The sequence below is a fragment of the Ranitomeya imitator genome, chromosome 3 (assembly GCF_032444005.1).
Source record: "Ranitomeya imitator isolate aRanImi1 chromosome 3, aRanImi1.pri, whole genome shotgun sequence".
Lineage (NCBI taxonomy): Eukaryota > Metazoa > Chordata > Amphibia > Anura > Dendrobatidae > Ranitomeya > Ranitomeya imitator.
Genome location: NC_091284.1, coordinates 669,803,588 through 669,819,010, shown reverse-complemented (window position 1 = coordinate 669,819,010; position 15,423 = coordinate 669,803,588).

The following is a 15,423-nucleotide window of genomic DNA, read 5'->3' as shown; positions in this document are numbered from 1 at the left end:
AGGCACCCTGGAGTTGGCTAACCCGACCGCACCACGACGAGGCAAGCATAGGTGTCTCAGTGAGCTTGACACAACCCGGAAACAGCTGACGGTGCTGAAACCAGGCTTGGCACGAGGGAGTACCTGTGACAAAAACACTGCCGAGAACCAGCTGGCGGTGCTGGAACCCGGATGCGTTGCCCCAGTGTGCAAGAGCCAATGGCACGACCGAGGACCAGCTGACGGTGCTGGAACCCGGTTACTAAGCTGTAGGTGCCCGCGCTTAAAAGCACTACCAAGGACCGCCTGGCGTTGGCGGAACTCGGATACCCAGGAGGAGGCACCTAAGCCAAAGGCTCGGCCCGGAACCAGCTGACGGTGCTGGAACCAGGTGGTGGACCCCAAGGCCCACAGGAGAGGAGAGAACAGCTAGGCCGCGAGGCAGCCGCAGTTACCGAACCCCAACAGTCCTACAGGGGGAGCTGGGCCTACTGGCACTACAGAACCAGCCTTGACTACCAGTTCACGCAGCCCACATAGGAAGCTCCTAAACTGGAGGCACCCTGGAGTTGGCTAACCCGACCGCACCACGACGAGGCAAGCATAGGTGTCTCAGTGAGCTTGACACAACCCGGAAACAGCTGACGGTGCTGAAACCAGGCTTGGCACGAGGGAGTACCTGTGACAAAAACACTGCCGAGAACCAGCTGGCGGTGCTGGAACCCGGATGCGTTGCCCCAGTGTGCAAGAGCCAATGGCACGACCGAGGACCAGCTGACGGTGCTGGAACCCGGTTACTAAGCTGTAGGTGCCCGCGCTTAAAAGCACTACCAAGGACCGCCTGGCGTTGGCGGAACTCGGATACCCAGGAGGAGGCACCTAAGCCAAAGGCTCGGCCCGGAACCAGCTGACGGTGCTGGAACCAGGTGGTGGACCCGAAGGTCCACAGGAGAGGAGAGAACAGCTAGGCCGCGAGGCAGCCGCAGTTACCGAACCCCAACAGTCCTACAGGGGGAGCTGGGCCTACTGGCACTACAGAACCAGCCTTGACTACCAGTTCACGCAGCCCACATAGGAAGCTCCTAAACTGGAGGCACCCTGGAGTTGGCTAACCCGACCGCACCACGACGAGGCAAGCATAGGTGTCTCAGTGAGCTTGACACAACCCGGAAACAGCTGACGGTGCTGAAACCAGGCTTGGCACGAGGGAGTACCTGTGACAAAAACACTGCCGAGAACCAGCTGGCGGTGCTGGAACCCGGATGCGTTGCCCCAGTGTGCAAGAGCCAATGGCACGACCGAGGACCAGCTGACGGTGCTGGAACCCGGTTACTAAGCTGTAGGTGCCCGCGCTTAAAAGCACTACCAAGGACCGCCTGGCGTTGGCGGAACTCGGATACCCAGGAGGAGGCACCTAAGCCAAAGGCTCGGCCCGGAACCAGCTGACGGTGCTGGAACCAGGTGGTGGACCCCAAGGCCCACAGGAGAGGAGAGAACAGCTAGGCCGCGAGGCAGCCGCAGTTACCGAACCCCAACAGTCCTACAGGGGGAGCTGGGCCTACTGGCACTACAGAACCAGCCTTGACTACCAGTTCACGCAGCCCACATAGGAAGCTCCTAAACTGGAGGCACCCTGGAGTTGGCTAACTCGACCGCACCACGACGGGGCAAGCATAGGCGTCTCAGTGAAGTTGACACAACCCGGAAACAGCTGACGGTGCTGAAACCAGGCTTGGCACGAGGGAGTACCTGTGACAAGAACACTGCCGAGAACCAGCTGGCGGTGCTGGAACCCGGATGCGTTGCCTTGCCTATTAAAGATTGTCTTCCTAGAGCCCCAACTAGCGGTGTTGGAGCAAAGGGTAAGCAGGGGGAGATGAGTGTAGGCCGAAGCCTGCACTGGAGGCAGCTTTGTGTCTGCGTTGCGTTTGCAGGACACTTTGCCGGCTACACACTGGGGGAACAGCTGGCGTTGCTGAACCCCACTAACACAATGGCGTGTGTTTTTCTCTGTGCAGCTAGCACTTGCGGGCAAAAACTAGCGATGTTAGAGCCCGTGTTGAAGCAGGAGGAGGAGGAGAGGAGCAGAGTGTAGGCCGAAGCTTAGTTGAACCAATTTCAAAGGAAACCTTTAACCCCCCCCTCAGGTGTTACAAAGTACAAGAGACACACCTTGTGCAGTATTAATGCTGCACAAGTGAAAGGTTGCTCTATTAATTTGTCTACTTGCACACGCTGAATGAAAGACATACACAATTTACCCCATTCTACAGTCAAACTGTAGTGGATGCGTGACTTGGTTTTTTGATGAGACGCAGCACAGGTGTCCAAAATAACGCCTTGGTGCTTGGAGCAGCTTCCTGAGCGTTGTTATTTGCTGTACAGGAGTCTGCGCTCTTGTGTTATCCCTTGGCAATGCCCTGTTAGCGCTGCCCATCTTATGACCTCATTTCATGTTGGCCGGTGCGGTTAACGATGGCCATAAATCCCAGACCCACAGTGTCTTTTCATAAAGCCACACTGCGGTGCTGGGATTCGTGGCCTTGAGCAGTAAATATTTTGGCCGCTCACACACGTCCTTACACCTGCTTCAGACTGGGCGGCCTCTGCTGATCCCTTCTTGCATGCCGCGGCCATGAGGCTGCACAGTCTGAAGAAGGCTGAAGGAGATGAGTTAAGACAGGCGAAGATATGCACTGCTCGTGCCCATCAATCACACCCTCGCAGTCAAAATAATTAAGACAACGAGGAGCATTTTATTCAGGCAGGGCGGACGAACAGGCGCAAGTAGCCAACCAATGATGTCAGAAGACGGGAAGCGCTACCAAGGGGGGTGCTGCGTATCATTAGAAAGGAAAGTCACACCTCAGGGACAGTGGAATGGTCTCAAAGAGACACATTTTGTACGTGTTGAGTTCCACGTGGGCAAGGAGAAAACATCAGCCACCTTGTACAAATGCAGCAGTACTGCTGTACAAGGTGGCTGTTATACATAGAAACACCTGGGGGTGGGGGCCAGGCTCCCTTCAATTTCAGTTCATGTGCCTGCGTGGCGTTTGCAGGTCACGTTGCAAGCTGCACAGCAGGGGAACAGCTGGCGGTGCTGAACCCCACTAACACATTGGCTGGTGTTTTTCTCTGTGCAGCTAGCATTTCCGGGCAAAAACTAGCGGTGTTTGAGCCCAGGGTCAGCAGGAGGAGGAGGAGAGGAGCAAAGTGTAGGCCGAAGCCTGCACTGGTGGCAGCTTTTGGTCGGTTGTGCCAGCGTGGCTTGTGCTGGACACGATGCCGGCTACACAGCGGGGGAACAGCTGGCGGTGCTGAACCCCACTAACACATTGGCTGGTGTTTTTCTCTGTGCAGCTAGCATTTCCGGGCAAAAACTAGCGGTGTTTGAGCCCAGGGTCAGCAGGAGGAGGAGGAGAGGAGCAAAGTGTAGGCCGAAGCCTGCACTGGTGGCAGCTTTTGGTCGGTTGTGCCAGCGTGGCTTGTGCTGGACACGATGCCGGCTACACAGCGGGGGAACAGCTGGCGGTGCTGAACCCCACTAACACATTGGCTGGTGTTTTTCTCTGTGCAGCTAGCATTTCCGGGCAAAAACTAGCGGTGTTTGAGCCCAGGGTCAGCAGGAGGAGGAGGAGAGGAGCAAAGTGTAGGCCGAAGCCTGCACTGGTGGCAGCTTTTGGTCGGTTGTGCCAGCGTGGCTTGTGCTGGACACGATGCCGGCTACACAGCGGGGGAACAGCTGGCGTTGCTGAACCCCACTAACACATTGGCTGGTGTTTTTCTCTGTGCAGCTAGCATTTCCGGGCAAAAACTAGCGTTGTTACAGCCCAGGGTCAGCAGGAGGAGGAGAGGAGCAGAGTGTAGGCCGAAGCCTAGTTGCACCAATTTCAAAGGTTACCTTTAACCCCCCCTCAGGTGTTACAAAGAACAAGAGCCACTCCTTCTGCAGCATTAATGCTGCACAAGTAAAAGGTTGCTCTATTAATTTGTCTACTTGCACAAGCTGAATGCAACACGTAGACTATTTAGCCCATTATACTGTTTAACAGTAGTGGAGGCGTGACTTGTCTTTTTAAAGAAAAGCAGCACAGGTGTCGAAAACACCTTTTTGCATGGGCGCAGCTTCCTGAGCGTTGTTAGTTGCTGTACAGGAGTCTGCGCTCTTGTGATCCTTTGGCCATGCGCTGTGAGCGCTTCCTGTCTTATGACCTCATTTCATGTTGGCCGTTGCGGTTAGCGATGGACATGAATCCCAGACCCACAGTGTGTTTTTAAAAAATCACACTGCGGTGCTGGGATTCGTGCCCTGGTGCAGTAAATATGTTTGCCGCTCACACATGTCCTTACACCTGCTTCAGACTGGACGGCCTCATCTGATCCCTTATCGCATGCCGCGGCCATGAGGCCGCACAGTCAGAAGAAGGCGGAAGGAGGGGAGTGAAAACAGGGGAACATATGCACTGCTCGTGCCCATCAATCACACCCTCGCAGTCAAAATATATGAGACAACGGGGGGCGTTGTGTCGGGCAGGGGGGACGCACAGGCACAGCCAGCCAACCAATGATGTCAGGAGACGGGCAGCGCTAACAATGGGGGTGCTGCGTGTCATTAAAAAGGAAAGTCACACCTCAGGGACATTGTAATGGTCTGTAATGAGACACATTTTGTACTTGTTGAGTTCCACGTGTGCAAGGAGAAAAAGTCAGCCACCTTGTACAAATGCAGCAGTACTGCTGTACAAGGTGGCTGTTATACATAGAAACACCTGGGGGGGTGGGGGGCAGGCTCCCTTCAATTTCAGTTCATGTGCCTGCGTGGCGTTTGCAGGTCACGTTGCAAGCTACACAGCAGGGGAACAGCTGGCGTTGCTGAACCCCACTGACACATTGACTGGTGTTTTTCTCTGTGCAGATTGCATGTCCGGGCAAAAACTAGCGGTGTTAGAGCCCAGGGTCAGCAGGAGGAGGAGGAGAGGAGCAAAGTGTAGGCCGAAGCCTGCACTGGTGGCAGCGTTTGTTCTGTTGTGCCAGCGTGGCTTGTGCTGGACACGTTGCCGACTACACAGCAGGGGAACAGCTGGCGGTGCTGAACCCCACTAACACATTGGCTGGTGTTTTTCTCTGTGCAGCTAGCATTTCCGGGCAAAAACTAGCGGTGTTTGAGCCCAGGGTCAGCAGGAGGAGTAGAGGAGCAGAGTGTAGGCCGAAGCCTAGTTGAACCAATTTCAAAGGTTACCTTTAACCCCCCCCTCAGGTGTTGCAAGGTACAAGAGCCACACCTTGAACAGCATTAATGATGCACAAGTCAAAGGTTGCTCTATTTAATTTTGCTCCTTGCACACGCTGAATTAAACACGTACACTATTTAGCCCATTATACTGTCAAACAGTTGTGGAGGCGTGACTTGTCTTTTTAACGAGACGCAGCACAGGTGTCAAAATTTGCACCTAGGTACTGGGCGCAGATTCCTGAGCGTTGTTATTTGCTGTACAGGAGTCTGCGCTCTTGTGTTATCCCTTGGCAATACCCTGTTAGTGCAGGCCGTCTCATGACCTCATTTCATGTTGGCCGGTGCGGTTAACGATGGCCATAAATCCCAGACCCACAGTGGCTTTTCCTAAAGTCACACTGCGGTGCTGGGATTCGTGGCCTTGTGCAGTAAATATGTTCGCCGCTCACACATGTCCTTACACCTGCTTCAGACTGGGCGGCCTCAGCTGATCCCTTATCGCATGCCGCGGCCATGAGGCCGCACAGTCAGAAGAAGGCGGAAGGAGGGGAGTGAAAACAGGGGAACATATGCACTGCTCGTGCCCATCAATCACACCCTCGCAGTCAAAATATATGAGACAACGGGGGGCGTTGTGTCGGGCAGGGGGGACGCACAGGCACAGCCAGCCAACCAATGATGTCAGGAGACGGGCAGCGCTAACAATGGGGGTGCTGCGTGTCATTAAAAAGGAAAGTCACACCTCAGGGACATTGTAATGGTCTGTAATGAGACACATTTTGTACTTGTTGAGTTCCACGTGTGCAAGGAGAAAAAGTCAGCCACCTTGTACAAATGCAGCAGTACTGCTGTACAAGGTGGCTGTTATACATAGAAACACCTGGGGGGGTGGGGGGCAGGCTCCCTTCAATTTCAGTTCATGTGCCTGCGTGGCGTTTGCAGGTCACGTTGCAAGCTACACAGCAGGGGAACAGCTGGCGTTGCTGAACCCCACTGACACATTGACTGGTGTTTTTCTCTGTGCAGATTGCATGTCCGGGCAAAAACTAGCGGTGTTAGAGCCCAGGGTCAGCAGGAGGAGGAGGAGAGGAGCAAAGTGTAGGCCGAAGCCTGCACTGGTGGCAGCTTTTGTTCTGTTGTGCCAGCGTGGCTTGTGCTGGACACGTTGCCGACTACACAGCAGGGGAACAGCTGGCGGTGCTGAACCCCACTAACACATTGGCTGGTGTTTTTCTCTGTGCAGCTAGCATTTCCGGGCAAAAACTAGCGGTGTTTGAGCCCAGGGTCAGCAGGAGGAGTAGAGGAGCAGAGTGTAGGCCGAAGCCTAGTTGAACCAATTTCAAAGGTTACCTTAAACCCCCCCCTCAGGTGTTGCAAGGTACAAGAGCCACACCTTGAACAGCATTAATGATGCACAAGTCAAAGGTTGCTCTATTTAATTTTGCTCCTTGCACACGCTGAATTAAACACGTACACTATTTAGCCCATTATACTGTCAAACAGTTGTGGAGGCGTGACTTGTCTTTTTAACGAGACGCAGCACAGGTGTCAAAATTTGCACCTAGGTACTGGGCGCAGATTCCTGAGCGTTGTTATTTGCTGTACAGGAGTCTGCGCTCTTGTGTTATCCCTTGGCAATACCCTGTTAGTGCAGGCCGTCTCATGACCTCATTTCATGTTGGCCGGTGCGGTTAACGATGGCCATAAATCCCAGACCCACAGTGGCTTTTCCTAAAGTCACACTGCGGTGCTGGGATTCGTGGCCTTGTGCAGTAAATATGTTCGCCGCTCACACATGTCCTTACACCTGCTTCAGACTGGGCGGCCTCAGCTGATCCCTTATCGCATGCCGCGGCCATGAGGCCGCACAGTCAGAAGAAGGCGGAAGGAGGGGAGTGAAAACAGGGGAACATATGCACTGCTCGTGCCCATCAATCACACCCTCGCAGTCAAAATATATGAGACAACGGGGGGCGTTGTGTCGGGCAGGGGGGACGCACAGGCACAGCCAGCCAACCAATGATGTCAGGAGACGGGCAGCGCTAACAATGGGGGTGCTGCGTGTCATTACAAAGGAAAGTCACACCTCAGGGACATTGTAATGGTCTCTAATGAGACACATTTTGTACGTGTTGAGTTCCACGTGGGCAAGGAGAAAAAGTCAGCCACCTCGTACAAATGCAGCAGTACTGCTGTACAAGGTGGCTGATATACATAGAAACACCTGTGGGTGGGGGGCAGGCTCCCTTCAATTTCAGTTCATGTGCCTGCGTGGCGTTTGCAGGTCACGTTGCAAGCTACACAGCAGGGGAACAGCTGGCGTTGCTGAACCCCACTAACACATTGGCTGGTGTTTTTCTCTGTGCAGCTAGCATGTCCGGGCAGAAACTGGCGTTGTTTGAGCCCAGGGTCAGCAGGAGGAGGAGAGGAGCAAAGTGTAGGCCGAAGCCTGCACTGGTGGCAGCTTTTGGTCGGTTGTGCCAGCGTGGCTTGTGCTGGACACGATGCCGGCTACACAGCGGGGGAACAGCAGGCGGTGCTGAACCCCACTAACACATTGGCTGGTGTTTTTCTCTGTGCAGCTAGCATGTCCGGGCAGAAACTGGCGTTGTTTGAGCCCAGGGTCAGCAGGAGGAGGAGAGGAGCAAAGTGTAGGCCGAAGCCTGCACTGGTGGCAGCTTTTGGTCGGTTGTGCCAGCGTGGCTTGTGCTGGACACGTTGCCGACTACACAGCAGGGGAACAGCTGGCGGTGCTGAACCCCACTAACACATTGGCTGGTGTTTTTCTCTGTGCAGCTAGCATTTCCGGGCAAAAACTAGCGGTGTTTGAGCCCAGGGTCAGCAGGAGGAGTAGAGGAGCAGAGTGTAGGCCGAAGCCTAGTTGAACCAATTTCAAAGGTTACCTTTAACCCCCCCCTCAGGTGTTGCAAGGTACAAGAGCCACACCTTGTGCAGCATTAATGCTGCACAAGTAAAAGGTTGCTCTATTTGTTTTGCTCCTTGCACACGCTGACTAAAACACGTACACTATTTAGCCCATTATACTGTCAAACAGTTGTGGAGGCGTGACTTGTCTTTTTAACGAGACGCAGCACAGGTGTCAAAATTTGCACCTAGGTACTGGGCGCAGATTCCTGAGCGTTGTTATTTGCTGTACAGGAGTCTGCGCTATTGTGATCCCTTGGCCATGCGCTGTGAGCGCTTCCTGTCTTCTGACCTCATTTCATGTCGGCCGTTGCGGTTAGCGATGGACATGAATCCCAGACCCACAGTGTGTTTTTAAAAAATCACACTGCGGTGCTGGGATTCGTGCCCTGGTGCACTAAATATGTTTGCCGCTCACACATGTCCTTACACCTGCTTCAGACTGGGCGGCCTCATCTGATCCCTTATCGCCTGCCGCGGCCATGAGGACACCCAGTCTGAAGAAGGCGGAAGGAGATGAGTGAACACAGGCAAACATATGCACTGCACATGCCCATCAATCACACCCTCGCTGTCCAAAAAAATAAGACACCGAGGGCCGTTGTTTCGAGCAGGGGAGATGCACAGGCGCAGCCAGCTAACCAATGATGTCAAAAGACGGGCAGCGCTAACAAGGGTGGTGCTGCGTGTCATTACAAAGGAAAGTCACACCTCAGGGACATTGTAATGGTCTCTAATGAGACACATTTTGTACGTGTTGAGTTCCACGTGGGCAAGGAGAAAAAGTCAGCCACCTCGTACAAATGCAGCAGTACTGCTGTACAAGGTGGCTGATATACATAGAAACACCTGTGGGTGGGGGGCAGGCTCCCTTCAATTTCAGTTCATGTGCCTGCGTGGCGTTTGCAGGTCACGTTGCAAGCTACACAGCAGGGGAACAGCTGGCGTTGCTGAACCCCACTGACACATTGACTGGTGTTTTTCTCTGTGCAGATTGCATGTCCGGGCAAAAACTAGCGGTGTTAGAGCCCAGGGTCAGCAGGAGGAGGAGGAGAGGAGCAAAGTGTAGGCCGAAGCCTGCACTGGTGGCAGCTTTTGGTCGGTTGTGCCAGCGTGGCTTGTGCTGGACACGATGCCGGCTACACAGCGGGGGAACAGCAGGCGGTGCTGAACCCCACTAACACATTGGCTGGTGTTTTTCTCTGTGCAGCTAGCATGTCCGGGCAGAAACTGGCGTTGTTTGAGCCCAGGGTCAGCAGGAGGAGGAGAGGAGCAGAGTGTAGGCCGAAGCCTAGTTGAACCAATTTCAAAGGTTACCTTTAACCCCCCCCTCAGGTGTTGCAAGGTACAAGAGCCACACCTTGTGCAGCATTAATGCTGCACAAGTAAAAGGTTGCTCTATTTGTTTTGCTCCTTGCACACGCTGACTAAAACACGTACACTATTTAGCCCATTATACTGTCAAACAGTTGTGGAGGCGTGACTTGTCTTTTTAACGAGACGCAGCACAGGTGTCAAAATTTGCACCTAGGTACTGGGCGCAGATTCCTGAGCGTTGTTATTTGCTGTACAGGAGTCTGCGCTATTGTGATCCCTTGGCCATGCGCTGTGAGCGCTTCCTGTCTTCTGACCTCATTTCATGTCGGCCGTTGCGGTTAGCGATGGACATGAATCCCAGACCCACAGTGTGTTTTCAAACAATCACACTACGTGGCTGGGATTCGTGGCCTTGTGCAGTAAATAGGTTTGCCGCTTACACATGTCCTTACACCGGCTCCAGACTGGGCGGCCTCAGCTGATCCCTTATCGCCTACCACGGCCAGGAGGCCGCACAGTCTGAAGAAGGCGGAAGGAGATGAGTTAAGACAGGCGAACATATGCACTGCTCGTGCCCATAAACCACACCCTCGCTGACAAAATAAATATGACAACGAGGGGCGTTGTTTCTAGCAGGGCGGATGCACAGGCGCAGCCAGCTAACCATGATGACAAAAGACGGGAAACGCTACCAAGGGGGGTGCTGCGTATCATTACAAAGGAAAGTCACACCTCAGGGACAGTGGAATGGTCTCAATGAGACACATTTTGTACGTGTTGAGTTCCACGTGGGCAAGGAGAAAAAGTCAGCCACCTTGTACAAATGCAGCAGTACTGCTGTACTAGGTGGCTGTTATACATAGAAACACCTGGGGGGGTGGGGCCAGGTTCCCTTTTAATTTCAGTTCCTGTGCCTGCATGGCGTTTGCAGGTCACGTTGCCGGCTACACAGCAGGGGAACAGCTGGCGTTGCTGAACCCCACTAACACATTGGCTGGTGTTTTTCTCTGTGCAGCTAGCACTTCCGGGCAAAAACTAGCGGTGTTTGAGCCCAGGGTCAGCAGGAGGAGGAGAGGAGCAGAGTGTAGGCCGAAGCCTGCACTGGTGGCAGCTTTTGTTCTGTTGTGCCAGCGTGGCTTGTGCTGGACACGTTGCCGACTACACAGCAGGGGAACAGCTGGCGGTGCTGAACCCCACTGACACATCACCTAGTGTTTTTTTCTGTGTAGACAACACTTCCAGGTGGCAACTGACAGTGTTGAAACCCAGGGAATCAAAGAGGAGCAGAGTGTAGGCCGAAGCCTGCAGTGGAGCAAGTTGAAAGGGAACCTTTAACCCCCCCCCCCAGGCATTTGTTGCTGAAAGAGCCATCTTGTACAGCAGTAATACTGCACATGGAAAATGGTGGCTCCGAAAATTATGCTCCTTGCAAACGCTGAAGTACACACTCATATAATGTGTCCCCTCACACCGTCAAACCATCCCGGAAGTGGGACTTTCCTTTGTAATGTGACACAGCACAGCCGTCATTCCAACCCCCTTGGTGCCGGGCACCACCTCCTCAACGTTGTTTGGTTCTGTCACGGAGCCCGCACTGTAATGTTATCCCTTGGCCATGCACAGTTAGCGGTGCCCGTCTTCTGACATCATGTAGGTGTCAGGCTGGCAGTGCCTGTGCGTCCAAGCTGCCCGAGATCCAACCTTGCAGTGTCATCTAATGTAGTCCCACTGCGGGCCAGGGATCCATGGGCATGCGCAGTGCATATCATCGCCTCTCACTCACCTCCTTCCTGCTTCTTCAGACTGTGCGGCGTCACGGCCGTGGCATGCTATTAGGGATCAGCTGACGCCGCCTAGTCTGAAGAAGCGTGAAGAAGGGGAGTGAGAGGCTAGTATATGCACTGCGCATGGCCATGGATACCAGGCCCACTGTGGGATCACATTAGACGACACTGCGAGGTGTGATTTCGGGCAGCGTGGACGCACAGGCGCAGCCAGGACGACAACAAATGATGTCAGAGGACGGGCAGCGCAAACTGTGCATGGCCAAGGGATAACATAACAGCGCAGGGTCCATGACGGAATCAAAAAACGCTAAGGAGGCAGCGCACGGTGCCAAGGGGGTAGCAATGACGGCTGTGCTGTGTCACATTACAAAGGAAAGTCCCACCTCCGGGACGGTTGGACGGTGTGAGGGGACACATTACATGAGTGTGTAGTTCAGCGTTTGCAAGGAGCATAATTTCAAGAGCGACCTTTCCCTTGTGCAGTATTAGTGCTGCACATGGTGGCTCTTTCAGTAACAAACGCCTAGGGGGGGGGGGGGACAGGTCCCCTTACATTTTAGTTGTGCCAGCGTGGCGGTCGCATGACACGTTGCCGGATACACAGCTGGGGATCAGCTGACGTTACTGAACCCCAATAACAGAGGAGCGACTGTTGACTGTGCACACAGCACTTCCAGGCACCAACTGGCGGTGTTAGAGCCCAGGGACAGCAGGAGGAGCAGATTGGAGGTATTGCCGCACACACAGCTGGGGATCAGCTGACGTTACTGAACCCCAATAACAGAGGAGCGACTGTTGACTGTGCACACAGCACTTCCAGGCACCAACTGGCGGTGTTAGAGCCCAGGGACAGCAGGAGGAGCAGAGGAACAGAGTGTAGGCCGAAGCCTGATTGGAGCAAGTTGAAAGGAAACCTTTAACCCCCCCCCCCCAAGACGTTTGTAGCTGAAAGAGCCATGTTGTGCAGCACTAAGGATGCAAAAGGAAAAGGTTGCTCTTTTAATTATGCTCCTTGCAAACACCGAAGTAAACACTAAAAATGTGTCCCTTTATACCGTTAAACCGTTCCGGAGGTGCGAATTTCCTTCGTAATGGGACACAGCACAGCTGTCATTCCTATCCCCTTGATGCCGTGCGCTGCCTCCTCAGCGTTGTTTTAAGCTGCCACGGAGCCTGCGCTGTTCTGTTAGCCCTTGGCCATGCCCAATTAGCGCTGCCTGTCTTCTGACATAATTTGGTGTCAGGCTGTCAGTGCCTGTGCGTCCACGCTGCTCCAGATCCCACCTCGCAGTCTCATCTAACGTAATCCCACTGCGGGCCTTGGAACCATGGGCATGCACAGTGCATAACCTCGACTCTCACTCCCCTCCTTCCCTCTTCTTCAGACTGTGCGGTGTCACGGCCGTGGCATGCTAGGGATCAGCTGACGGCGCACAGTCTAAAGAAGGCGGAGGGAAATGAGCGAGAGCCCGAGGGGAAGATATGCACTGCGCATGCCCATGGATCCCAGGCCCGCAGTGTGACTCAATCAGAAGACACTGCGAGGCGGGATCTCGGGCACCGCGGCCGCACAGGCGCAGCCAGCCTGACACCAAATTATGTCAGAAGACAGGCAGCGCAAATAGGGCATGCCCAAGGGATAACAGAACAGCGCAGGCTCCGTGACAGCTTAAAACAACGCTGAGGAGGCAGCGCATGGCACCAAGGGGGTAGGAATGACGGCTGTGCTGCGTCACATTACGAAGGAAAGTCCCAGCTCCGGGACGGTATAACGGTATCAGTGAACACATTTTATAAGTGTTAAGTTCTGCGTGTGCAAAGAGCTAAAAAAAAAGAGCTACCTTTTCCTTGTGCAGCATTACTGCTGCACAAGATGGCTCTTTCAGTAACAAACGACGGGGGGGGGGGGGGGACAGGTTCCCTTACATTTAGGTTGTTGTGCCAGCGTGGCGGTCGCAGGACACATTGCCGGCTACACAGCTGGGGATCAGCTGACGTTACTGAAACCCAATAACACTGGGTCGTATGTTTTTACTGTGCAGCCTGCACTTCTGAGCCGCAACTGGCGGTGTTGGAGCCCAGGAATAGCAGTTCAGGTGGTAGAAAGATGAACACAGCAGGAGACCTGGATGACACCCAATTACTTAATCAGGCAGAGGAGTGGCAAATTCCTGCGAGATCCAGGCCTGGTTCATTTTCAGGAAAGTAAGCCGGTCAACGTTATCGGAGGATAGTCGCATGCGACGGTCTGTTAGTACACCACCTGCGGCACTAAAGACACGTTCCGATAAGACACTAGCCGCAGGGCAAGCCAGCACCTCCAATGCATACTGGCTTAGCTCTGGCCATGTATCCAGCTTAGAGACCCAAAACTTGAACGGGGAAGAGCCGTCTGGGAGTACAGTAAGAGGGCAAGCCATGTAGTCTGTCACCATCTGACGGAACCGTTGCCTCCTGCTGACTGGAGCCGCCGGTGATGGTGTAGACATTTGGGGCGGGCACACAAAAGTGTGCCAGAGTTGTGCCATACTGGGCTTGCCTTGGGCAGAGGCACTGCTTCTGCTCCCTCTTTGGGCAGAGCCTCCCCCACTGCCTCGACGCACTGAGCTGCTTTGTAAAGCACTAGCAGCACTCCTCTCAGTTGGACAGGAGAAGATGATGGAATTCACCAGTGTGTCGTGGTACTCCCGCAATTTACGCTCCCGGGTCAACGCAGGGATGAGGTTTTGGACGTTGTCCCGGTAGCGAGGATCGAGGAGGGTGAACACCCAATAATCAGGCATGTTGAGAATGTGGTCGATGCGGCGGTCGTTTCTCAGGCACTGCAGCATGAAATCCACCATGTGCTGCAGAGTGCCAACCGGCCCAGAAACGCTGTCCCCTGCTTGAGACATGATCTCTGCCCGCTCGTCATCACCCCACCCTCGCTGTACACACTGACCACTGGACAATTGTGTCGCTCCCTCCTCTGGACGGAGCTCTTCCTCCTCCATTGACTCCTCCTCATCCTCCTCACAAATTGGCCCCTGCGTACCCCTTTGTGAGGAACCACGTGGCGCTGACTCTCCAGAAGCTGATGGAAAAGGTGACTCCTCATCCTCCACCTCTTCCACCACATCATCCCTTAACCCTTGCAAAGTTTGCTGAAGCAGGCAGATAAGGGGGACAGTCATGCTGACTAGTGCATCATCTGCACTTGCCATCCGCGTGGAATAATCAAAAGGACGCAAAACCTGGCAGACGTCCTTCATAGTGGCCCACTCTGTGGTTGTGAAGTCTGATCGGCGCTGACTGCGACTTCTTTGCGCCTGATGCAGCTGGTACTCCATAACTGCTTGCTGCTGCTCACACAACCGCTCCAACATATGTAACGTGGAATTCCACCGGGTAGGTAGGTCACATATGATGCGGTGTTCCGGAAGGCGGAATCGGCGCTGCAGAGCAGCAATGCGGGATCTGGCCAAGCTGGAACGCCGCAAGTGAGCACACTCTAGGCGGACCTTGTGCAGCAGGGCATCAAGATCCGGATAGTCCCTCAGAAAACTCTGCACAACCAAATTGAGCACATGTGCCAGACATGGGATGTGAGTGAGGTTGCCAAGGGCCAAAGCTGCCACCAGATTTCGGCCATTGTCACACACTACCATGCCTGGCTGGAGATTCGCTGGCAGTAACCACACATCGCTCTCCTGCTTTATGGCATTCCAGAGCTCCTGCGCTGTGTGGCTTCGATGCCCCAATGAAACTAGTTTCAAGACGGCCTGCTGACGTTTGGCCACGGCTGTGCTCATGTCGGTCATAGGTAAACGTTCACGGGTCCATGTGGGGGTGGACTGTGACGGATCCTGCAGAGAGGAATCAGAGGAACTGGTGTAAGAGGAGGAGTCGATGCGTACAGACTGGATTCCTGCAATCCTTGGAGTGGGCAGGACACGTCCTGCGCCACTCGCACGATCTGTACCTGGCTCAACAACATTAACCCAATGGGCAGTGAGGGAAACATATCGCCCCTGTCCATGCTGACTGGTCCACGCATCGGTGGTGAGGTGGACCTTGCTACTGACGGCGTTCAGTAGCGCATGTTTTATGTTTGCCTCAACATGCCTGTGCAGGGCAGGGACAGCCTGCCTGCTGAAGTAAAAGCGGCTGGGCACCTTGTACTGTGGGACTGCCAATGCC